This window comes from Odocoileus virginianus, chromosome 10 (assembly GCF_023699985.2).
Source record: "Odocoileus virginianus isolate 20LAN1187 ecotype Illinois chromosome 10, Ovbor_1.2, whole genome shotgun sequence".
NCBI classification, from domain to species: Eukaryota; Metazoa; Chordata; class Mammalia; order Artiodactyla; family Cervidae; genus Odocoileus; species Odocoileus virginianus.
In genome coordinates, this window is record NC_069683.1 from 6,037,367 (window position 1) to 6,064,204 (window position 26,838).

At 50.8% G+C, this 26,838-nt stretch overlaps 1 pseudogene; it reads right to left on the reverse strand.

The window, feature by feature from the left end:
- Positions 1 to 23,926, reverse strand: part of LOC110136833 (guanylate cyclase D-like) — a 59,018-nt pseudogene extending 35,092 nt beyond the window's left edge.
- Between the last annotated feature and the right edge of the window lie 2,912 nt (positions 23,927 to 26,838).

Consider the following 26,838-nt stretch of genomic DNA (forward strand, 5'->3'; position numbering starts at 1 on the left):
CTGTGAGGCAGACAGGCATGGGGAGGACTTTGCAAAGGAACGCATGCCCAGCGTTGTATCACCGTTAACTAACACTTTAGTCCATACAAAAACACTGTGGAATAGGTATTTTTTTGTTCTCAAAGATAAATTGGTTGGGTGAATGGATAGATGGGTAGATTACAGAAGCATTTTATGTAGATTGTTCATGTATATAATCTATTTCAACCTCTTTATTTCTCTCTTTGTTCAAAAAATTTTTTTACAAAACAAAATTATAAATATGTAAGGGCACTGAGACCAAAAGAAAGTAAAAGCTAAAGAAGTTAATCCAGGAGTGAGGTCTATATGTAAAATGCAGGCTATGATTTGGTCACAATTTTGGATATGAGCTCCCTAGCAACAAAGCAAAGAGGGAAACAGCGATTACATAATACATGGAGTCCATAAGACATTGGAGCATTAAACTAGTTTCCCAGAAGGAAGACAATTACTGCTGGTGCTGAACAGAGATAAGTACCTCTCCTAGGTCTTTGTAAGATGATGTTATAAATTGTACCTTCAACAACAACCTTAGGAAACCTTGTTTCCTAAGGAGACTTACTAGAACTTTTCCCAGTGTGGTTTGTACCTTACCAAAGTGCAGTCAGTAGGAAAACCAAATTAATGATGATCAAAGTAGAGGAGTTTATTCCTGTCTAAATCCAGCATCTTGACCTCTGTGTGTGTGTGTGTGTGTGTGTGTGTGTGTGTGTGTGTGTGTAGGTATTTATACCCAACCTTCATTAATACTGCTTTTCTCAGGCAAATGACTGTAAGGTGGGGAGTGTCAGCAGCCCCTGAAGAGCACATATTTTGTACTGTGCATTAGAAGCAGAGGCACAAGCTTTAGGTCAGTTGCCATGGGTGTGACAGCTGCTGACCCTGAGAGAGCAACATGGACAAGAAGCTGACTGTAAGATCAACTCTGCAAGGAGGGCTCCCTCTTTATAATGAAGAAACAAAGGATCTGAGAAGTACAACTTGCTGAGAACAACATAATGGTGGAACTGAGTTTCAAACAGAGGTCTATTATATATTAATTGTATCACCAGCCACCCCACAGAATTATTTTATCATTTGGAGTGTGTTTTCCATTGTTTCCCTTGCATTGCCCAGGAACAAAATCATAGGATATGCAAACACAATTATGTTTTTCTTTGTTGTTGTCGTTTAGTTTCTCAATCGTGTTGGGTTCTTGCAACCCCATGGACAATAACCTGCCAGGCTCCTCTGTCCATGGGACTTCCCAGGCAAGAATACTGGAGTGGGTTGCCATTTCCTTCTCCAAGGGATCTTCCTGACCCAGGGATCAAACCCGAGTCTCCTGCATTGGCAGGCAGATTCTTTACCACTAAATCACCAGCGAAGCCCATTTTCTTCTTCTTTTATAACATTCATTTTCTTGCTTAATTGCATTGGCTGATACTCCCAGAACAATCTCACATGAACACAGTTGCAGTCTTTTTTTTTTTTTCAGGATCCAACAACAGGAACAGTTGCATTTCTTTTTTTTTTTTTTTTTTTTTTAACATATTTACTTAGATATGCCTCCATCTTTTATTTATTTATTTTTTTTTTATTTGTTGGAGGCTAATTATTTATAGTTGCAGTCTTTCAACTTCAGGGTCAGTGCTCTTTCTCCTCATTCTCTCCTCAGAAAAATACTTTTTTTGCTTAGTTATTTCACTTGATGGTCACACCAGTGTGTCCAGTTGGACCAGATTTAGCCCTTTTAGACATCACCTAAGGAGATCTGAGGCTCAACAGTAGAATTGATTTGGCCAAGGTCAAGTAGTAGGTAAGTGGAAGCATAGATCTGAATGCAGGCTCTCTGACCCTTAGCTCCCCACAGTGTGATACAGTTCTCATCTTCTGCATGTGGAGTACATCATGTGCCAGTCTCTGCCTTCTCTGCCACTGAACTTGAGGCAGGCTTTCCCCACAGTCGCCCCTCCCTCAGGGTAAGATCCTTCTTCCTCGTCTTGCTAGCCATGGCAATCTCTAACCCCTGGAAATATTCTAGGCTGGTGTTTTAAGAACTGTCTTTCTGGCCTAGCTCTGCCACCCACCCTCACAGTGGCCACTGAGAGCTCATTCACTCTGAGGTCCAGACTTCCCATAGGATGCCTGTATGTTTCTCCTGTCTTCCTAACTCTCGTTCCCTCATCACCTGTCTGGATGCCCCTCTGTCTCACTGAACCTCTCCTTGGCAAAATTCCACTGTGGCTGGGGAGTGGAGGGCAGGAAACAGGAGGCACAAAAGCTGTCACCTCAGGCTTGATGAGTTGGCCCTGTGAGAGCCATTAGCTGGCTCAGTCAGGTCCACACACAAAACCTCCGCCCAGCAAACTCATCCAGGCTTGCCTCACCCCTCCCAGTGCAGTCCCCAAGGCCGGCTGGGGGTGGGAAGGGCAGTCCCCCTCATACCTTCCGCTCCCTGATGCAGGACCCAGGGCTGCCTCCATGACCACAAATGGCCCCTCTGCTCTGGTGCCAGGAGGCCTCCCCGGGATCAGGGTTCCTAGCATCAATGCTGCAGAGACAAACCTGGGTCTGTGCTCCAGCCCCACCTTTCACTTCCTTGGTTACCTTTGGCAAGTCCCATCACCTGGCCGTGCCTCAGTTTCTCTCTTGTAAAGCTCAGGTAATAGCAATGCTTCCTTGACGGGCTATCAGGAGGATTAAATATAAGCACAGGACTTAGCATGGAGCTTGGCACTCAGGAATGCAGTGTCTATGAACCCGGAGTTTGAGAAAGATTCCCTCAGATGGTAGACCTCAGGTTCCACCCTCAGGGGTGATGATGCTGGCCCATTGCCCCCTCTATGCACAGGATTTCCAGGCCACCGGGATGGGGGGCCCCCACTGGGCAAAGTGAGGTGAACTGATTTGCTATTTCTTGTGAGCAGCCAGCTCCTCTGGTGGCACTGACCTGGCTGTAGATCTGGTCCAGATTGGGTCTGTCCTCTGGAGTCTCCTCCCAGCACTGCTTCATCAGCTGGATGCACTCGGGTGGGCCATGGTCAGGGGACACCAAGGGCTGGCACAGGGGAGGGGGAGATACCACCTTCCTGATGATTTCTGCAATAAACACAGACCAGCCAGTGGGGCTGAGGCCCCGAGGACAGCTGGAGGTCAGGCATGGGCCTGGGATTCTGAGATGAAGAGCAGGGTGGGCCTGTGGGGTGTGGACACCAGGCTGTGAGAGTGTTCCTCGGCCCCTTGTTCTCTGCTCCAGGGCATGCTGGCCAGTGGTCCAGGATTGCTGTTTTCCTGGGCCCATTCCACAGTGTGGCGTGGGAAAGTGTCTCAGCTTGGAGAATGGAGCTTGAATTCTGGATCCACCACCACCTCTCTATGAGATGGTGAACAACACAGCCATCTCTCTGAGCCTTGGTCTCCCCGTCTATGAAGTGAGCTTAATAAACTGCCTTCCTGAGATGAGTGCTGAGGAAGGAAATGACAGATGCTAGATATTGGGGTGCTAGGTTCACCCCAGCCCATGAACCCTGCACAACTTGCCGCTGCGCTGTTGCCAGCAGTGTCTAAGAATATGCTCACGACCTGGGCACTGCAGCTGTCTGGCAGCCCCACCACCCGGAGGCCATCTGGTGTCGACTCTGCACAGCTGTGAGGCAAGACTCTCTGCTTTGCCTGTTCGCCATCGTCACGACTCTTTTCCCAGGACAATCCCTGCTGTGAATCTTCCTGTCCCTGTTCCACACGATAAAGACCACAGACTAAGTCAAGCTCTCACGGATCAGTGATCCAGCTCTGTCTGTGCCACTTGCCATCACTCTGTGCCTTGATTTTCCCACCTCAGACAGCCCTGGGGTGCCTCGGGGAGCTGAGAGATTCATGGGCACACCGAGAGAAGGTGAGGCTGGGTACAAAGCTCAGGTCTTCAGCGGCACTGGAGGAGATGTCAAGATTATCCTTCTAATCCTCTGCAAGCTATGCTATGTCTCTGAACCTCAGTCTCCCTCACCGGGCTGTTAGGGGTGGAACAGGGTCATTTCTGAGGAGGGTTGGGACCCTGCTCAGAGGAGGAGAAGAGGTGGGTTCCTTGGAGAGAAAGTTCCTTGGAGAGTCAAAAGAAGCTTCTCTCTGAACTTCCCTTTGCTGGCCTCCTTGTTGGGGGAAGCCCATGATTCATTGTTCCATTGTACAGACAGGGAAACTGAGGTTCCGAGGAGGTGGTGACATTGGTCAACTGAGTCACAAGGCCAGTAAAAAGTAAATGCTAGAACTGGGCCTAATAGCCTCCCAGCCTGCACTTTTTTCTCTGCCCAGAGGCGCCCAGTCTGCAGGCGTCAGACCGTGAGGGCCTCTGAGTAGAAGATCAAGGAAGTTGTATATGCTTATAAAGGAGTGTGCACAGATGGAACCCATAATGTATCACACATACACATGTCTAGCTCTTTTTCAAAAGCATTCAAATGGTGTTGTGATGAATGAAATACAGATCCATTTCAAAGTGTTGCTGATTTCAGAGCAGATTTTTGTCTCTGGGCATTTTCTCAGTCACCAGATATTAAAAGTCAGATAGTAGCATGTGAGGCTCCAAACTGTTTTGTCATTAAAGTAGAGTTCTCACAGGCAGTCATGTTGGGAACCCCTAGCCCAGGCCAGGCCAGATCTCATGTTCCCTCCCTAGGCTGAGCCCACTGTCCACATCCAGCCCATCACTGGGATGGATCAGTCCTGCTGGCCGCTGGCCAAAAGGCCATACATCCAGCTCCATGGAGAAGATGCTCCCTGGATGACTCCAGAAGATTTTAGGGCAACACCACGGAGCCCACTGGGATCCCAGACCCACAGCTTCCCGCTGGGGAGTCCTGCCCCTCTCTGAGCCTCACCGCATTCATCTCTGAAAAGAGTGCACTAACAACCTCATGGCATTGTCCAATGGCATAACACATACGAGAGTGCTTAGGAAACCACAAGTGACCCCACACACACAGGATCTTAAAAAGATGCTATTTCTGGGACTTCCTCGGTGGTCCAGTGGTTAAGAATCTGCCTGCCAGTGCAGGGGATAGGGGTTCCACCCCAGTCAGGGAAGATTCCACGTGCTGCAGACAACTAAGCCCAAGCACCATGACTGCTAAGTCCGAATTCTAGAGCCCATGAGTCACAATTACTGAGCCCGTGCTCTGCCGCAAGAGAAGCCACTGCAATTAGAAGCCCGTGCACCACCACAAAGAGTAGTCCCCCACTCACTGCAGCTAGAGGCAAGCCCGTTCACAGCAATGAAGACCCAGCACAGCCAAAAATAAATGAAATTTAAAAATTAATTAAAACTTTTTTCAAAGATGCTTTTTCTAAGAGCAAGGAGGTCCCCTTCTAAGTAGGAGACTTGAAAGAACATGGGATATTCCCCACTCGCACATCCCTAAAACCACCCAGGGTCTAGCGTGTGCCAGGCTCTTGTCTAAAGCATTTCACGGAATCCTCACAAATACTCTTGGAGTCAGGCATCATGGTCCCTATTTTACAAATGAAAAAAACTGAAGCTCAGAGTCTGAAAGAGATTTACTCAGAGTCGTGAGGTGAATTGGTGTAGAGCTGTGCTCAAGTCCATGTCCCCCAAAGGTTGTGCTCTGGACTTTTCACTCCCTGAGACCAGGAAAAGTGATCCAGGAAGTAGCAGGTCCGGGATTGACAGCTCAATGCAGGGGTGACCCTGGGGTCCCTGAAGTCTGAAGACCACTGGCCTGAAGGCCCCTGCATGGCAGCATGACTCACAGACCCCATCTGGCTGTTTGCCTCTCCCACACCCGCAGCAGGCAGATGTCAGCAAGTTGAGGAGGGGGGCAGCCAAGGAGAGTTGAACAAATGGTGTGACCAAGCCCTCCCCCTCTTCCCACTCCTCCACCCCATAAATTTGGGGCCTGGAATGCTCATGATTCATGGAGTCATACTTTGGTGGAGAAAGGAAGTGAGGCCAGGCCTCCCTGTAAGTTACGATTCTCCATCTGGGGTGGGAGGGAAGTGGGCTCCATCACTGCATTACTGCCTGTGCTGTGGGCTGAAATGCAGGGTATCCGTGAGACAGGTCCCCGGGATTGGACAGAGGCAGCTGGGGGTGGAGGGGCGGGGCACAGGCTACTGAAAGAGCAGCGCAGAGTCCAGGAAGCCCTGACAGAGAACAGAGAAGCAGAGGTGTTGTTTCTGAAGTTGGGTCCTGACACTGGGGTCCGAAGAGAAAAAAATATGTAAGACCAGGTGATGATGGGGAAGGTGTGAGTGATTACCCCAGAAGCACCAAGATGTGCTTCAAGGAGCCCCACTCAGGCAGAAGACCAAGTCCCCAAACACCCAGCAGACTGGTGACATCAGACAGGCATTGGATGCCTGACACATTTTAAAATTTGATCCCCACTCTAAAGGTGGGAAAACTGAGGCTGAGAGAGGGTAAGCAATTAGTGAAAGGTCATGCAGTAAGTGATCCAGGGGAAGAACAGAGGTCTCCATAGACACAAAGTCTGTGCTGGGCAGCCGGATCGTTTAGGGCATAACCACCTCTGGACATGGCAATAACACTGGGAGAGGAAGAAAGGGGTTGGGCTTTTACCCAGAAACCAAAGTTTTTAGTTCTAGAGATGGTGAGCAGACATTTTGGTAGTTGCTAAAGGCTGCTTGGCTTAAGCCAAAGAAACCCATTTCTCGTCATCAAATCAGGCATGTGTGTCTCTGTGGTTATTTTCAGGCCCTGATTTCCTCATGCTCACAGAGCTACCCAACTACGTGGGGACTCTGCCAGAGACAAGCTGAGGAAGGAGGAGGAGGATGATGTACCTTCTGCTGGGAGCCCCGGGGAACCATAGGGCGGGCCTTGAGGGCCTTCAGCATAGGGCCGATGCTGAAGGTGTCTCCTCTGAGGGTGCCCCGCCCAGGTGCTCCAGGCCCCCACAGCAGCTCGGAGCCATCCGCAGCAGCTCTGCAATCACAAGACAGGGCCACATGGCCGTCACTGGTGGACCACCCAAGCTGGCCAAGCTGGGTGGGCGCTTCATACAGGTTGTGTCATTGTCCTGTCCCTACAGTCCCAGAGGAGGGAGGTGCTTCTGCCCTCCCCCATTCACAGGTGAGGGTCCTGAGGCTCAGAGAGAAAAATCCATCCACTCCAGTTCACACCACAGGAAATGCTGGAGGACTGGACATCTCCCCCTCTCCTCTTCCCTCCAAGAGTCTGGTTTGAACAGAGGCCTCAGCACCTACTGGCAGCCCCCTGCCCACCCCTGAGCTGACCTTCTGGGGCTGGCTCTGAGCATCCAGGAGCTCCGCATAACCATGGTCAGTGACCTTCAGCACAAAACTCCCATCCACCACGCAGTTTCGGGACTTGAGGCAGCCATGAGGGGAATGCCGATGGTGTAGATACCGCACCCCCTATTAGAGTGGAATCCCTTAGGCCTGTGGTGAATGAGAAGGACTCCTTCTCTCAGAATTCCCATAGACCCCAGGAAATCTCCCTGCCTCCCTTCACCCTTTGCCGCACTGTTCAGATTTTTCTCAATAAGACAAAGTGGAAAATGAGGCCTGGGAAATGAGCCTCTCTTGTCTCCCTTCCCTCCCTGTTGCCCCCACAGCTCCAGGCCTGGGAAGGGTTCTCACATGGATCAAATCCAGCAGCAGGGAGGCCTTGAAGGTCCAGTCTACCTGCAGAGCCTCATTCCTTAGCAGGTCTTCCAGGCTGCCCCAAGCACAGTGCTCCAACACCAGAGCACTAATCCCACGGGCCACGAAGAAGCCCAGGAAGGTGGCGATGTTCTTATGCCTCAGCTCCCACATCTGCCAGCACAAGGACACCTTAGCAGCCCCTGGGGACTCTCAAAGATTGGACATCTGGCTCCCTATACTTAGAACCCAGCACAGGGCTGAACACAGAGAGGCATCAGAAACATTGGATGGATGTGATGGGTGGATGGATGGATGAATGGACGGGGTAGATAAAGGATGAGTGGATGGATGGATATATGAGTGGATGGATGGATGGGTGATGGATGAATGACAAATGTGTGGATGGATGGTGGATGTGTGGATGGATGATGGATGAATGACAAATGTGTAGATGGATGATGGATGGAGAGATGGACAGATGGATGAGCCAGTAAGATGAGGGCATGGAAGCATCATGGGTGAATAAGTCACTGCACTGTAGCCAACAGCACAGAATATGCATCTACACCTATTCTCCACCTAAGTGACACCATGGACGCGGAAACTGTAAAATCTCTCCCCAAGACTCAGAGACAGATGAGGAGAAGATCAGAAGGGATCAGGGACAAGCAGAAAGCATCCCAGCAGGTCAGAGAACTTGGGCCCCACCAGCGAGGCTGGCATTTGCCCAAGCAGGAAAGAGGGGAACATTGTCTGGCATGGCTTTCCTCTGAAATACAGTCCAGGGGTCAACTAAGTGAGGGAAACCTACATACTCTCCCTACTTCCTTAGAGATCTGCATGCTTATTAGTATATGTGGTGAGGGAAGAATGGCCTCAAATCCTTTAACCCTGCTGCCATCAAGAAGTTGGGCTGCTGACCCCTCCCTTTGAATCTGAGAAGGCCAGTAGACATGGCAGAAGTGAACTTGTGTGTTTTGGGTCCAAATCTTAAGAGACTGACAGCTTTCATTTCTTGTTTCTTGGAGCCCTCTTTGTTGGATGCCTGAATGGTCATAAGAATTCCCTCCATCCCAAGTCACCACACTGGTGAGATCACATGGAGAGGCCCTGAGATTATACTGAGTGGAAAAGCAGGTTCAGTTGAGTACACTTTTCCAACCGCCCAGCCAAGGCATCAAGCAGGCAAGTAAAGTCATTTGAGGCCCTCTGGACAAGGGGTCAGCAAACTTTTCTGTTAAAGTCCAGATAGTAAATATTTAGGTTTTGAAGGCCTATCAGTTTCTGTTACAAATACTTCTGGCACTGCAGTGTAAAGGCAGTCACAGACGGTTACATACACGAACTTGTGTTCCAATCAAATTTTTTCTACACAAACAAGAAGTGGGCTTGTTTGACCTGAGAACCAACTACTGACAGTATATTTAAAGCTGAAAACCACTGAGTAACCCCCATTCAAGCCCAGTGGAACAGAAGAACTGCTTGGCTGAGCCCTGTTCAAATTTCCTACCACAAAATTGTAAGATATTATAAAATGGTTGTTTTAAGCCATTAATTTTGGGATAAGTTTTTACACAGTCATAGATAACCAAAACAGAATATTAAATGTTCTGAGAAGTCCTGTGCCTAAGCCAAGCAATTTCTAAACTCATTTGACCACATAAATGACCTTCTCTTTTAAGAAACATCTACACGCCTCAGTTGTAAGACGCCCACTGTGGAATGTCTAACCTAATCGCTCATCACTTAATCTTTCTGAATCTGATTTCAGATGACATGATGTTGGAAGTAATAATAAAATTCACCATTTACTAAAGGCACTCTTCTTGCCAGAGACAGTTCTAGGTTATTTTATATACTCTCTCTGTGTATGCTAAGTTGCTTCAGTTGTGTCCAACTCTTTGTGACCCTAAGGACTGTAGCCTGCCAGGCTCCACTGTCCATGGATTCTCCAGGCAAGAATACTGGAGTGGGTTGCCATTCCCTTCTCCAGGGGATCTTCTCGACCCAGGGATTGAACCCAGGTCTCCTACATTGCAGGCAGATTCTTTACTGTCTGAATCAGCAGGGAAGCCCTCCTAATTCCCATTTCATTAGCTCCATTTTACAGGAAAACTAAGTGTCCTAGGGAGGCAGAATTCCATCTGGGATCTCCCTTACTCAAATCTTATGCTCTGCCCTCCATCCCACAGTGCTTCTCAAGATGGTGATAACCTCAGAGGTGAAGGGGCTTATGTGAGTAGTGATGACAAGTGGCTGGAAGTTCCCCGAGAGAAGGGATCCTGTCTCTCTTCTCCACTGCTGTGTTCCCAAAACCCAGAGCATAGAAGGAGCTCAGAAAACAGTGGATGAATGAATGGGTGTGTGGAGGGATGAGGGGTACAAGATGAGGTCTTTCAGTGGTGCTGATCGTACCCTGTGATGACAGTAGTGGAGATGTCTGTGCCCTTGGTAGTCACAGTGATGATCATATGGGCTGGGGGTGTGACATGGGGGATGCTGGTGTGGGATGATGACAGTGATGGTGCATATCTGTCATGACAATGGGCCAGTGATCATGGTAATACTAAGCCCTTCCTTTTTGGAGGCTAGAAGCTTCTGCATTGAGTAGGGGCCAATCCAGATCTGTAGGGGTCTCCTGATAGCACCCCTCCACAGCCCACCCTCCATGCCCTCTGCCCTACCTTTCTCAGGACACTAAGGCAGCTTGGCCACAGCTCAGGGGCTGTTTAACCTTCAAATCTCTCCAGCCACACCCACTCTCCCTGTTTAAGAAAAGACAGCAAGAGTTTACCCGCTGCTGGTCCCCAACTGGAGTCAATTCCTCCACCTCTCTCAGCCTCAGCTTCTTCCCCATATGTGTGTTCTTTCTGTGTGCTCCAAGCCAGAAGAACCTGGCCACTGGAAACAAAGAGTTAGACTTTGTCTCCTTCGGCTGACAGACCTGAGATCCACCACTTTCTAACTCTGTGAACTTGGACAAGGGACTTCAGTTCTCTGAGCCTCATGTCCCAGTTCTGTAAAGCCAGGATGATATCCCCACCCACATGGAGAAGGCTAACAAGATTGTGGATAGAAAACATGTTAGCTCCTGGCCTTGGGCACCTAAACAGCCCAAACCCAGCAAAGTGAGGGGGGCTCTGTGACCCAGAGACCCTAGGGAAGCAGAGAGGGGAGGTGAGAGAGGCAGAGGCCTCAAGCTGGGGCTCAGCCCTTGCCGAGAGCTTTCTGTAACCTTCGCCCTCTCTCCTCTCATCACTGGTGGATTCCTGCCTCCTCAGCCTGGCCGGAAGTGCTTTTGGTAGAGCAGATTAAGCATGTTTTGTACATCCTTAAAGCCTCCTTTCAGCGGAAGAGAAAAAAGATGGGATTCTCCAAGGGAGAAGGTGGAAAGGAGCAAGAGCTTCATGTGGCTTCCCATAGAAACCATTAACCTGGTACATCGACCATGAGACGCACAACAGGAGAGTCAGAGATCAGTCAGTTGCTGGATTTGAGAAGCCAGCTCTGGAGACATCACAATGTCCTCAGCAACTTTAGTATCTGACTGGTCTCACCTCTGTCCTGTCAGCCAGTGACCCAGGCTCTGTCCAGAAGCTGTCCGGGGCCTGGGTGCTGCCCCACACTCAGGGCCTCAGGGACCCCAGACCTCACCACCCCTTTCCAAAGCCAGCAGGAGAGTGACCTAGGTTGGCCCAGTGCTGAGAGGTCCCGGGCTGGACTCACACCAGCAATGCTCGGGCCCAAGTGGCCGGGGACAGGATTTTTCCCAAGTCAGGTAACAAAACATGGGTGACTGGGAGTTGGGAGTCCTGCTTCCCACTTCTAGCCCTGCCACCAACTTGCTGTGGGGCCCAGAAAAGTCACTGTCTGTCCCTCAGCCTCGGTTTCCTCTGCCATAGCAGGAGTGGGGCATACAGAGACGCTCTGGGTTCCCTCAGCTTCTCCCAAACTGACAAGAGCTCTCAAAACCTGGGCCTGGGGGTGGCAGGGGCCCTCACCTGGTACAGAGCCATGTCGGCGGGCTCCTGGGGGGCCGGTAGGCTCCTTGCTGACCCCTGGGCCACAGACCTCAGGCTCCCGCCATCTGCCACACTTCTTGATTCACTCACACGGTCCACGTGCAGCTTCTGGAGGTGATAGGTGAGGTCAAGAGCTAGACCAGCTCTGTCCATGCTCTGCCCACCCCCCTAGCCTGGCGTCTCCCCCAACAAGCCTGTGCCTGCCGTCGCAGCCTGGTGCCTGCCCACCCACCCGTCTGCTCAGGGGCCGCTGGATGAAGGTGAGCTCCTAGCCCATCAGCAGGATCCGGTGGGGGCCTGCAACTGCCAGATGCTCCATTTGGAGGTGAGCAAAGTGAAGGACAGGGAAGATGGAGTTGTCACCACCACCCCCCCAACCTGGCTCCTCAGAGATGCCTCTGACCCAGAGCCCTCCTGGTCCTCCCCGTTTCCCTGCCTGTCTCCCCCATCAGTCCCTGCTGGGCCGAGAGGACACCACTGAGCACTGCCCCTCAGAGCCCCTCAGTCCGGCTCAGGGCTGGATGGACCCCAGGCCTGATGTGTCTTCTGGTGTTTCCAACTCGCCTGGGGGCAGAGGGCTGTCCCTCTTGGATGTTGCTGAGGCTCAGAGAGCACAGAGGACTTCAGACCCAGGAATGATTGTTTTCAAAGCTGAAGAGCTCTGGGGTCATCCTGACCAAGCCCTCAATGCACAGGTGTGTAGCCTGAGCTTCAGGAAGGACAGAGTCTTGTCCGAGGTCCGGGCTTCTTCCTCAGGTCTCTAAGGACCTCCTAAGAGGCATGCCCACCTTGACAGGGCCCTGACCCGGGTTCTAGGATGGACAGGAGGGCAGATGGGAGGTCTTGAGGTTGGGGCGGAGGGTGGGAAAGCTCCCTGCAGATGCCAGGGCTGTATACACAGCAGGGAGGCCCAGCAGGGTGGGGGGCATAGAGGGCAGAGCAGGCTCAGGAGACCAGAATCTCACCTAATGAGGCAAGTGAGGGCCCCGCCGGCCAGCACCAGGACACAGGCCAGGGCCAGAGCGAGGAGGCCTCGGGGGGCTGCTCACCTGTGCGGGGAGCAGGGGCGGCATGAGTCCCAGTGGTAATTAACAACCACATAGGAGCTCAGCCCCTGCACTCCGCTCCTGCACCTACTGGCACATGGGGACACAAAGTCCTGCCCAGTGCCACCCCTCCCAGGGGAAGGCACAGAATGGCCCCGGACTGTGGACTGGTCATCATACACACATCTGATTCCCAGCACTGCTCTTAGGGTTCTCACTTCAGGCTCCTAGTCTCAGGAGCCCCACAGACCCTGCACAGACCCCATGACTGTCCTAACCACACTCTGGCCCTTATCTGCCAGCATGTCGGGCTCTTCCCACTAGACTGAGAGCAGCTGGACAGCAAGACCTGTTTCTTACTCATCTCAGGGCCCCTGGGCACCTTAAACAGGGGTTAGACAGGCAAGATGCTGAATAAAAATCGTAGATGCCTATCAATGATTATTCTACTTCTTACATAACCCCCACCATGGGCTGCTCATTACCTATTTCAGCAGTCAATTTCAGTGTTTCACTTTGACTGTTAGAAGAGCCTGAATCTGACACTGAATCTTAATCTTTCTAGCTGTCATATTGGATGTGTAAAGTCTTCTTGGGACTGCTGGGCAAGGGGTGGGGAGGGCCATTTGGGCAACTCCAGCATCAGCCTGGGCTGGCAAGGTGGCAAAATGCCAGGCCCTATTCTGGAGAGAGGACAATGATCTCCTCTGTCACACAAGTTGCGGGACCATCTCTTCTTCCTTCCTTGCCTCCCTCCCTTCCTTCCATTTGCTGAAGGACAGCACTGTCCATCTGCCCTCTGATGAGCCTCCTCCAATTTTAGTCCTGATAATAATAACAGCAGCAAATAGCTTGCAGCACTTATTGTTCTGTTGTTTAGTCGCTAAGTTTTGTCCAAAACTTTTGCAACCCAGTGGACTGTAGCCTGTCAGGCTCTTCTGTCCATGGGATTCTCCAGGCAAGAATACTGAAGTGGGTTGCCATTTCCTTGTCCAGGAGAATCTTGCTGACCCAGAGATTGAACCCAAATCTCCAGTATTGACAGGTGGATTCTTTACCACTGAGCCACCAGGGAAACCCATTTATGGTACTCCTGTTTATCATATTGCACTAAACACCTGTTCTAAGGATGTCACATATTTCAACTCAGTTATTCTGCACAGTGACCTCTGGAAGTATGTATGATCATGATCACGATTCCATGGAAGAGGAAACAGAAAGACAGGCAACTATCTCTGAGTGGCAGGGACTAGGTTCCCAACCACCGCCCGCCCTGCCCCTCACCCAGGAAGGAAGCTTGACTCCTGATCTGGAGGAGGTAAGAGAGGAAGCATAGACAGGAAAGCAGTCCAGGTCCAGGGAGCAGCAAACACAAAGAAACAGGAGCGTGGCTGGTGTGTTCAATGGGAGGAAGACGGAGGGAGCTGAGGGTGGCAAGGGTTCTGGCCATACTCTAGGCGAGGCGAGCATCTGCAGGCTCTGAGCAGGGGAAAGCCAGCTCTATTAAAATATGTTCCAAGGATCCTCCAACTGCCATGGTGAGGTCCAGCGACAAGGGTAGAAGCACAGAGGCCTGTTGGGAGGATGCTGTGGTAATCCAGCAAGAGATAACGGGGCCTGGACCAGGGAGGAGGCAGGGGAGTGGTGAGCAGGGCTCTGCTTCTGGGCAGGTTCTAAAGATGGAGTCTCCAGGTGTTCTGATAGGCTGGGCCTTGGGTGTGGGGAGATGAGGTACCTGAGCCTTAGGGAGGATGGGGTTGCCATTACCTGCAGTGGGAAATGCTGAGGAAAATGGGAGAAGGCTGGGGGCAGATCGGGAGTTCAGTTTCAGGCAATGTCAAGTTGAAGACGCCATCTAGGCATCCAGGCAAGAGAGGCTGTTGAGCGGTGGCAGAAGCCTGAATGAAGCATCTTCCCTGCCCTCATAGAGCTGATGTTCTTGAAAACCAGCCCCAGGCTACACTCTCCGGGGTCTTTTGTCTGGTTGCAGAGACAGGGACAGCAGAGATAATACCACACAATGTGGTCAAAACTGTGACAGGGACAGCCAGAGGCTGATGGAGATCTTCATAAACACCTCCACCAGCTCTGGCTCACAGACTTTACCCTCTGACAGGAGTTTGCTCATTCATTCAATAAATCCCTCAGCAAACATTTCTAGAGCACTGTGTGATGAGTTCAGTGCCAAGAACTGAAGATACAACAGCAGATAAGATTCAGAGTCACTGCCAGCACTGTGATGGAGCTCACCGTGTAATGGGGTTGGAGGGCAGGTGCTCTAAGCCAGTGCAGGGACAATGTTTCATTCATTCCTCCTTCCCTGGGGCTGAGAACAGTGCATGATGCCCAGTAAACCCTCAATCAATATTTGTAGATGAAAAGAGAGCCAAAGAAACAACTGGGTGAAAGTTTCTTTGTATGACCTCCTATTATTAGTCTGGGCACAGGTGGCACTGGTCTTCCCCAACACAGGACACATACCCTAAGAAGCTATGCCCCCAGAGACTGTGGGGAGCACTGTGGTAGCACTATCCTGCCATGGCTCAGACTGGAGAGCTATTCTGGAAAGAAAAAAGGATTTAGCCAGGCAAGGCCAGAGCACTCCAGGATGAGGAAAACACATGTGCTCAGGGAGGCTAGAAAGGGTGGCATGTGTTTGGGGAAAGACAAGGAGGAACAGTATCAGGAGATGGGACAGGAAGGACAGCAGGGTCTGGGTCATGGGGCAGGAGAGTAGCTGCTGAAAGTGTGGGGCAGGCAGGGATATAAGCAAGCCTGGCCAGATCTGAGTTTACCCCCAACAGCAGTCATTGCAACTAGGTGTGCATCAGAAAATGTGGGTGCACTTGGTATACATGTAGGAGTGAGCTCATCTCTATGTACATGCTTGTATGTCAGTGAAATTTCATCAGGGATCAAAGTCTGGGTGGATGAATGTCAGAAATGAGAATGTGTGGGTCTCATGTCTCATACTCCCCCGTGGGCATAAGGTAAAGGGAATCTTGCCCTTGCAGTAGATAGACTTGGGGCCCCTTGTGTAACTATAGGCAAGTTACCTAAACTTTCTGAGCTTCGGTTCTCCATTGGGGCCCATAGAGGATAGTATCCTTGTCACAAAGCTGTTTAGGAAGTTTAGCGAAGTTCAGGAGAGCTGAGAGGTAGAAATGTGCTCTACAAATGCGTTAGCTTGCTGGGCTGAGGGAAGGCCTTTCTAGGCGTCCCTGGAGCTTCACAACCTTTGGTGCAGTCTAGTGGAGGGTCAAGTCTCTTCCTTGCTCTGCTTCTCACATAATTGTCCACATGGAGAGCCTTAATGACTGATGGATGGATGGATGAGTGAATGAATGATGGATGGATAAATTGATGGATGGAGAGATGGATGGATGAATGAATGGGTGGATAGATGGATGGATGGGTGGGTGGATGGACAGATGAATCGATAAATGATGAATTACCTCTTATGCATAGTGTATTAGGGTCAAACCAGCAGTTGGAGTCACGAGCTGGAGGGGCTCCTCCTGGAAAGTGGATAGCCCTGTTCAGGGGCTGTACTGCCATGTGTCTGCGTCCAGGGTGTGGGTGGGAACCAGCTGGCTTCCCCGACAATCTGTGTCCCAAAATGACATACTTAGCCAGCCTCCTCCCCTTCTTATCTGTCCGGATCCTCTGGTTAAAGCCAGCCACATCCAGAGACCCTGTGTGGTCCCCCAAGTGGGCCCCTGAGAGTCCTGCCCCATGGCTCTCAGAGCAGTTCAGGGCGTGGGCCAGCAGGACAACAGCATCATAGATGGTTCCAAAGAGCGGGGACACCTGAGGAAGAGAGAGTCTTTTAGCTCCATAACCCCATCATAGGCTCCCAGACATTTCTGAGTCCTGGCCCTCCTGCCCTCAGCAATTGTTTGAATTACCGTCCCCTTTCTCCATCCACAACACAGTCCTCTCTTTAGTCCCACCATTACCTCAGTCCCCACTCAGAAGCCTCACTGTCTCCATGGCTACCACCATCATGCCGGCCACCACCACCACCCTCACCACTTACCTAATACTTCTAAAACAAAACTCCCAATTCTGTAAGGTTCTTCATGGTTCTACTGCACCAAACCCCATTCCTCCCAAATCTGAAGAACTGGAACTACCACCAGTCCAGTCTCAAGCCTAGGCTTGATTCCCAATTCCTGTCTCTCTCCAGTTCATCATCAAATCTTTTTAGGTTTATATCAGAATTTGTTCCCAATCTAACTGACTCTTCATCACCTCTACTCCTGCCACCTGGGTCCAAACCCCCTTCACTGTTTACCTGAACCATACAGGAGCCTCCTAAGGGCCTCCCAAGGCCTCCCTGCTTCATCCAGCCCTCTTTAGACCACTCACCACAAAGCAACCAAACCATGTTTTTAAAACAACATAAATCATTTCTTATTTAAACCTTGCTGGTTGTCTCCCATTTCACTTATGATAACTTCAGATGCCTTACCCGGTTTTCAAAGCCTCACATGATTGGGTCCCAAGCTCACCTCGGAGCCCTCGCCCCATCACTCATGACAGTTCTGCCACCCCACACTCCCACAACTGTTCCTCTGGCCACTGATGCTCACTCTGCCTCTGGGCCTTTGCACTTGCTGTTTCCCCTGCTTGGTTGCTCGCCATTCATATCTTCACCTGACTGCCTCCTTGTCATTCAAAACTCAGCTCGAGTGCCACCTCCTCCAAGTGAACTTCTCTGCCTGTCCTGTCTCTTGTTGGCACTACTCCATCCCAATTACTCTCTGTCACTTTATCCTGTTTTACTTTTTGATGACACAGTCACTACTTGAATTTGTTTATTAAGTTGCTTGGTTATTGTCAGTCTCACCCTAATAGAATGGAAGCTTCTTGAAGGCCAAGTCTGTCTACCCATCCCCATATCCTTGATGCCTGGCACAGAGCCAAGTGAAAGGGACTCAACCCACATTTGTTAGATGAATGACTACTTGAATGACCCTCCATCATCATGATGGAGGTTCCATGATGGTTCCATGATGATGATTCCATCATCATCCACATTCCCATCACCAGCTCCAGACACTGCTGTCTTCTTACCACCAGGAAGTAGCCATCCTGGGAGAGACTCAGGCAGCTGAGTCCTATGGAGCAAAACTGAGCCGGCAGCCACATCCCCAACCACCCATACTCTTCAGATCCACAGCAGTGACTTCAGAAAACCTCCCTGCTCTCCCATACTTCCGTCACTCCCTCTTTCTGACCTCCACAGTGTGTTAGAGAAATGTGGGGAAAGGAGAGGAAGAATGTGTGTGAGAGAAAGAGCAGAAGAGTTGGAGATGGGAATCAGAGGAACTCAGTTGAAGACAGAAAAATGGAGGCAAAAGAGACACAAGAGAAGGAGAATCAACAAAGTGGCCAAGAGAGTGAGAGACATGAGAAAGAAGTGAGATGGACAGACACACACACACACACACACACATGCTCACACACACACGCACGCTCACACACACACGCTCACACACACATATGCTGTCACACACACACATGCTCACACACACATATACACACACTGCTCATACACACATACATGCTCACACACATGCTCACACACACACCTGCTCACACACACATACTCACACACACATGCTCACACACACACTGCTCATATACACACACGTGCTCACACACACTGCTCATACACACACATACTGCTCACACAGACACTGCTCACACAGACACTGCTCATATACACACACGTGCTCACACACACTGCTCATACACACACATACTGCTCACACAGACACTGCTCACACAGACACTACTCACACACACATGCTCACACACACATATGCTCACACACATGCACATACACACACACACTCACTCATACACACATACACACACTGCTCATACATACATACATGCTCACACACACACATGCTCACACACACATGCTCACACACACATGCTCACACACACACACTTCTATAAGAGATAGAAAGAGACAGACAGACCAAGACACTTTGTCAGATAAGGGACAGGCCATGTGCCCACAGTGGAGAAGGAACCGGTTGCCAGGGGGGTGAGAAACGTTCACACCTGCCTGCACCCTTGCTCCTTGGGTCCGTGAGGGTCTGTGCTGACCTACCTGCTCTGGCTCCAGGTGCAGTCACCTCTCCATCAGCCCTGGCGGCTTCAAAGGCCATGTCTCTGAGGCTGAACTCCAAGCTGATGGTCAGAACTGCATCGTATGCCTTCCACAGGGGCCCGCCGGCGCCCAGGCCCGATAGGAGCAGTTACGGTAGGGCAAGGCGAAGAGCAGCGTGTCGTAGGCCAGGAAGACCAGCCTCCCATCTGTCAGGCCCTGGGCCCATGTCCTGCTCCGCAAGGAGGTCTGCTCGGAGCCGCCCAGGAGCGCTGAGGGCATGCAGAGCACCACAACTGGGGGAGAGGCCGGGGCTCACCCTCCAGGCCTTCCCCAGGCTTCTGTGGCCCTGGAGAGCAACTGCAACTCGCAGGTCCACCCGGCCCCCTTTGCTGTCCCTCTCTTCCTCCCACCCCCTCAGTCTGGTGCTTAGTTGAACAGTCAGGTCCGACTCTGAGACTTCATGGACTGCAGCGCACCAGGCTCTTCTGTCCATGGGATTCTCCAGGCAAGAATACTGGAGTGGGTTGCCATGCCCTCCTCCAGGGGAATCTTCCCAACCCAGGGATCGAACCCAGGTCTCCTACATTGCAGGCAGATTCTTTACCGTCTGAGCTACCAGGGAAGCCTCAGTCTGGGGGCAAGAGGAATTTCCCCTTTATCTGATGCTCTCGCAACAATCACAGCCAAGGTTGATAAATCCAGGTTTAATCTGGTGAAAAAAAATCCCCTCAGCTGAGGACAAGTTTATATTAATATGTCCCTCCCAATCTTCCCGCCAAGTAATTCTGACCAAATTTTCACCCTTCCTGTGCCCCACTGGCTCTGAAAATTGCTAATATTTACTGACATCTTGTTATGTGTTGTCCTAAAGTACTTTAACAAACATTTACTCATTCAATTAACAACAATATGAAGAAGTATGTTCAGGACTACCCTGGCAGTCCAGTGCCTAAGACTCCGTGGTCCCAGTGCAGGCGACCCAAGTTCTCATAGGCCACAACTAAAGATCCTGTATGCCACAACTAAGACCCAGCACAGCCAAATAAATAAATAAAAATAAATATTTTAAAAAAGAAGTATGTTCATCATTACCTCTACTTTCAGATGAGTAAACCAAGGCACAGAGAGGTTAAGGAGTTGCCCAGGATACACAGCTACCAGGGTGAGAGAACCAGTCCTGGAACTCAGGAAGGCTGGCTCCCAACTTGTAATCTTTTTATAGTTTAACATTTAAATAAATTTTAGATAATTCATATATCATAAAATTCACCTTTTTAAAAGGGTATAACTCAGTAGTTTTATATACAAGGTTATGAAACTACTACCATTATTTAATTCTAGAACCTTTTTCATCAACCCGGAAAGAAATCCTATACCCAACACTGGTCACTCCCTATTTCTCTTTCCTCTTAACCCCAGGCAACCACTAATCTACTTTCTATCTCTATGAATATGCCTCTTCTGGACATTTCATGTAGATAGAATTGTACAATATGCAGCCTTTTAAGTCTGGCCTCTTTCAGTTAGCATAATGTCTTCTAGGCTCACCCATGTAATAGCCTGTGTCAGTACTTTATTCATTTTTACCATTGCACAATATTCCATTGTATAAACAGTTTGTTTATCCATTTATCATTGGCTTGTAATCTTAACTGTGGTTCTGAGAGGCATCCTCGAGGTCTGAGCAGACATGAATACATTCCCCTTGGCCTGTGTAACAGAAATGAAGCCCATGATCATAAAACAGGTAATTCCATCCCCAAGCACCCAGGACAGAAGAGAATCCTGCCCAAAATAGGGGCCCCATGTAGCTGCCCAAGTAAAGGTTTTTGCATCTTGGGTTCCTGACAAGGGTTGCAACCCCTGCCAAAAAAGGGCCACCACTTGTTTTGGCTGGGGCCAGGTTCCTACTGAAATTGCTTCTCCAGAAAAATCCAGGAATATGGAGCCATCAAGAAAGGCCAAGGGTCTCCATGCTAGGGAGGGATTCTTATCCAGGAATAGGGGACCTTCGTGTAGAAGATGGAGCCAGGAAGCCTGGACTCTGCTGACTCCTGGGTGGCCATGATATGTGGGCTATGGCCTCGAGCCACCCCTCTCTGCCCCCCAAATAGTGGGTAGGGCCCTGGGAGAAAGATCCACCAGGACTGAATGGAAACAAAACCGGGACTATCTTGGTCCCCTCCGCTCTGCCTTGCTTCTCCTTTCAGCTTCTCCTTTCTCTTGAGGCGCTTTTCTTCATGTGGCCACAAGGGAGAGCTACTCCACACAACAGGGAAGGTTAAAAAGATCAAAGTCCACACTGATTACAGTCAAACCCTTTATCTGCAATAGTCCATCTCATCTTCACAACCCCATGAAGTAAGGGCTTTCATTAAAGTCATGTCCCTGACAAGGAAACTACTGCACAGAGAGGTTTAGTGACTTGCCTGAGGTCACACAGCTGGTAGGAAATGGGTCTAAGAGAGGGATCTCGGTAATCTGATTTCAGAGAATGTGCCCCTAACCACTCTGCCTTCTGGTTTCCACCATGGCTGGAACTCAACCCCTACAACAGGGGTGGAGCAAGAGTCTACTGAGGTTTCCCCCATCCACTTCTGCCATGCTCCAGCCACACAAAAAAGAACATGTTCATCCTCATAATCCTGCTACCAGGCTCCCTCCATTCTTTTGCTTTAGCTGACCTCTCTGTCAGTAGTTCCTCCCCCTGGTTTCCATCTGCCATCAACTTTTATTTTCAGGCCCTCCACTGGCGTCACCTCCTCTGGGAAGCCCTGCCCACACCCCTGCAGATCAGGCCCCGCAGGCTCTGGGCTGTGTCCGCATCTATCTCCCCCCAAACTCAGCTCGCCCTGCTGGTGCCCGGCCAGCTCCTCTGTGTCCCCAGAGCCCAGCGAGGATTACGCACAGGGTAGTGCTCAGTGACTGTGCTTGAGTGAAGTGGGTACAGAGCCCTCGATCCTGCAAAATAGGTCTCATTAGCCCATTTCCCCTCCTGTCAAACTGGGTTGAGAGAAGCCTGTCTTGAGGGGCGGCGGGCACATCTGGGCCAGGCCTCCCCCTCCACTCAGCTCTAACTCACTACAGGCCTCAGGAGCTCAGAGGCTGCCCACCCTGGCCCTCCTCGCTGGCACCAGCCTCGCATTCCAAAAAGATAGAACACAGCGCCTGGTCTTTGTGGCTCTCAAACTGTTGCCAGCGCCACAGAGAGAAGCATCTTTTAGCTTGGTGTGCTCTCAAAGCTGGGAATAGGAAAGCAGTAGCTCAGGAAACTGAAAGTTTCACAGAGTGATACTTTCCCCAGCTGTCTGCCCTCCATCCTCACGTTCACCACTTTATCCTGTCCTAGTCAGTTCCATTCTTGTCCCTCTCTTTCTGTTTCAGTCGCTTCCTCCTTTTTTTTGGTAACGTTTGTCTTTTTTCTTTTTTTTAGATTTTAATTAAATTCTATTAGACTCATTTTGTACAATATATTTTTAAAAATTCTTTTTTTATTTTTCAGTGATGCCACTTGACCTGTGGTACTAGGGATCAATCCCTCATCCCCTGCATTGGAAGCAAAATTCGTAACCACTGGAACACAAGGGAAGTCTCCGGCAATGCTAGGCTTGATTCACTAAACTGGTTTCTTGACCAAATGGGACATGACCCACAGTTTGGAAAAGCTCTAGTCCAGATGAACACTAAGCATCTTCTGTCTTCCAGAGGCCACCACTCCCCTACACCCCATCCCACCATGACTCTCTGTGCCCAGCTACTTACTTAAAGACAGGCCAAGTGTCACCTCCTCCAAGAAGCCTCCTTAGATTCCCCCAGGGCCCAGCCCCATACTCCTGTTGTTCTCCAAGCCTCCACTCCCTGGGGTGACCGTGAGGTCTATCATAATCTCCTGCTTATACACCTGTGTCTCCATCACTCAGTCGTCCCCTAGAGAAGCCACTGTCTATCCCATTCATCAGGCAACCAGGCTCCCAGCAGAGCAGGGACTTGATGAATGCAGAAGTCTTCCATCAGTCAACAAATCCATGAAGGTTCTGACTCTAATTTCAAGAAACTTAGAATGGCTCTAACACCCTTCCTGGGGCTCAGGTCCTACTACACTCTCTTTTTCTTTGCTCTACCAGGGAAGAACCAAGAAAGCCCTTGGCTCCCACTCCACAATTGACACATACACTGGAACTCAAAATCCAGCTGTGCTGCTTGCCAACTGTGTGACTTGGGTCTGCTACATACCTTTTCTGAGCTGCAAAGTGCAGACAGCAGCAGAACTATTAATAGCTCACAGGGCTGCTCTGGGGTTAAATGTGAGCCTGTTGTCAAGGGCTCAGCCTAGTGTCTGATACAAGAAAACTCCCCATCACCAGCCATGTGAAGTCTGGGCTAGGGTAGGAGGAAGGCACCCACATACACTTACTTTTCAGGCCATCCACACTGCAAAGCAGCTTTAGGACCTCTGTGACCCCCTGCTCCCCAGGTCCCAGAGAGGTCACCAGCCCCACAGGCAGCCCGTGTGTCCTGAGAGTCATGGCCACATCGGGCAGTAGCCAGCCAGAGGTCCTGGTGGGAGGACACGATGGCCACATGAGCCCAGCCAAAGTGTCTCATGACAGAGAGAAGCATGCAGACAGCCAAAGACAGGGTGGTCACCAGCTCACCTCCTCCCCCTGCATCCCCACATGCCCAGGAGAAGAGGGTCTTGCCCCAGCCTTGGACCAGCACAGCTGCAGCTGGTCAGTAACCAGGATTGACAGGGCCCGTGAAAGCAGCCACGGTGTACTTGTGGGCCAGGAATGTGGCCGGGGCACTAGGGCTGTCATGGCCCGTGGGAAGAACCACGGAAGCCAGGCGTGAGCCCAGCATCAGTGAGGGGTCCTGGTTGGCTCAGTCCACAGCCAGCTAGGCAGCACCCTGGGGCGGGCCTGGGCAAAGATGGAGTCACAGTCCCAGGGACCCAGCACCCCCAGAGTGAAGGTCTCTGTGCCCCAGGCCTGATCAGGGAGGGAGCCAGCCCACAGGAGGGCACCCCAAAGCAGCAGAGAGAGAAGTGGCGGGGAAGGGACTGTGCTCGGATGGCTAAGCATGGACCCCCACAGGCCCAGGCAAGGGACTGTGCTCGGATGGCTAAGCATGGACCCCCGCAGGCCCAGGCGGGGTTGGCAGGCCTTTCCATGCGGCCACGTCCGGGACCGATCTTCAGGATACAAGCGCTCCCACAGTCCTGGGAAACAGGAGTAAACAGGAGTAAAGACAAGGCTTGCTTTCCAGCATTCCTGGCTGGTGCTTCCTGCATGACTTTGAGGCAGACACCCCTCCTGCCCCCAGAACCTCAGCCTCTTCATTGATTAAAAAAATGAGGGATTCAGATCCTTGATGCCCAAAGACCCCCAGATCTGGGGACCTAAACCTCCTTCCCAGAACTGGCTCACAGCCAGTTCCCAGAACTCACTCAGTCCTAGACTGGAGTGTGGACTCTGGAGTCAGAGCCAGCCAGACCCATTCACTGCTTCCCATCCTTGTGGCCCTAGGCCAATCTCTGAAGTTCCTGAGCTTCATTTTTCTCTTCTGTAGAATGCGGATGATGAAACCTACCTTGTGGAGTTATTGGGATGGTTAAATGACACAAGGTGAAGCACTTAGCACAGTCCCTGGTACTTCTATGTTCAATAAATCTTACCTCTTTCAACCTATTATTATTTCTTCCTTCACTTGTCCTCCAAAGTGGGCCAAGTTTTCCCTCTGAACCTCCCCTGACTCTTACTTCTCAAACCCCGCACCATCCAGAGCACTTAACTCTGCAGGACTCTGAGGGCCCCACAGCACAAGCAGCGCCTGGGTTTGGGTAGCATCCCTTTGTGTGTTTGTGGCTCGAGGGGCTACAGCGGGGATGGTCATTGCAGTGAGTAGGTAAGTGAGTAGGCACTTATTAGAAGTAATAGTTATCATTATCACCACCACTGCCATCACCGTCGTTGGATCTCTGAGGGGAGGCAAATGTACCATGGGGTAGAGAGAGATGGACAGGGGAGTGAAGGCCTGCACTGCAGTCCTGCCCCTGCCCCATTCAAAACCTCAGCCTCCGCATCTGTAGAAGAAGACAGCTTGCCAGGCTGGCCAGCTCTGAGCCCTTCTGGCTTGTGATGCTACATTTCTTCATCTCAGAGGCCGGTGACTTGGGGAGGGCTGCTCGTCCACCAGTCTCTGAGGGACCCTCTGTACACTCCTTCCTCTTCTGCTGTGATGCTCTAAGTGGTCTCTCTCCTAGCATCACGCCCCAAGGGATGAACCCCTCAGAGCAGCTGGGTTTGTCCTGGGCTCACAAACAGTGAATCATTTCCGGGTGGGAACATAGGCATATGCATCCAATACTGATGACAGGCACCTCTCCCTTCAATCTCTACCTCCCAAAGCACCTGTGATCCACTGCTTTACCTGGTGCTTCTAGAGGCCCTGAAGAGAGATCACTTATCTTCCTTTTGGAGTGAGGGGCAGGGGGACTGACTCTGGGCAGGGCAACAACTTGCCCAAGTTCTCACCAAAAGTTAAGGCTGAGTTGAGACTGGAGCCAGGATCCCACCTCCCAGTCAAAGACAAAAATCACCTCTTTTATTGAACACTTAGAACATCAGGGCTGAAGAATCCTAGAGATCTAAGCATCTGAAGCAGCTCCTCTGTGCACAGACAGGAAACCGGGTACAGAAGGGGTGTGGACTTCTCCATCCCATAAAGCAGCAGCAGGCTCCCCTGGCCGCTCGGCCCTGTTAGTCCTGCTCAGTGTCATGGAAATCCTGCAGCCAGTGGCCTGCAGGGGGTCACTGAAGGCTCAGGTCCTTAGCGAGGCCAGCCTCTGACCAAGGCAGAAGCTGACTTTAGCCCCGGCTCCGCCTCTGACTTGTGAGACAAAATTCATATCCTTTTCTGTACCATCTGTACAGGGAGGGCTTAGTTAAATATTTAGGTCTCCAAAGATCCTTCATCTCCAATGTTTTAGTTGTCAATAGAAACCAGGAAACAGGTAACTTTCATCTCTGAAGGTGGCTGCATCCCCTCTCCAGCCCTTACCCCTGGAGTGTGTGAGCTGCCAGTGCTCCCACCTCTAACACAATAGGTTCATATGCCACCCTCCTAGGGGAGACCATTTGTAGTTTTAGTCTCAAGGAGGTGGACACCAAGGGTTAGCCACAGACAGTGTGGCTCATAGGGCCAAGCATATGAAGCTAGTCAACTCCATACTGCTATAACCTAAAATGATGAAGATGCCTTTAGCTACATTAACAGACAAGTAACCAAATGACCGAGATATTCCAGGGAATGGGGGTGGATGATTCCTGTCAGAGCCAGGGCTTCTTAGACCCCAATATCCAAAAGTCACTCTCCTGCCTCCCAACCTGGTCTTTCTTGCCCTCATTCAGGGAAACTTCCCCAAAGACCCACCTGCCGTGCCCTGCTGTTGGGCACGACTCACTGTCTCTCTGCAGATCCTAAGGCCTTTGCATGAGGTCCTCAGATGTCAAGCTCTCCAAGAGGTTCTGCCCTGGGAAGAACCTCCCCCCAATCCCCTCCATTCCCACCTTGGCCTGCACGGTCACACAGTCACCACTCCTGCTTCCTGTCATCTTTCCAAGACTTCTGCCAGTGGAGAGGGCCTCGTATATGGTTCATTCCCTCCTGTCCCCTCTCAGGGGCTTGAAGAAGCCACTTGGAAAATTCGATCTGTTCAGGCCCTAGGGCTCTGGGGAGCCAAGCACAGACAGGAAGGAAGAAATGCAGGAGAGAGGACCTGAGGCAGGGAGGCAGGGAAGGAGGCAAGGAGGGAGGGAGGATGTCTTCAGCACTCCGGACAGCTCCACACCTGGCCGGGACTCCCAGGAGGGAAAAAGGATGAAACTGGTCTTATTGAGCATCTACCACGTGCCAAACCCTGTACTGGGCACTATTTATACAACCCACTCAGACAGGTATTGTCATTATTATTCCCACTTTGTATTTAAGGAAA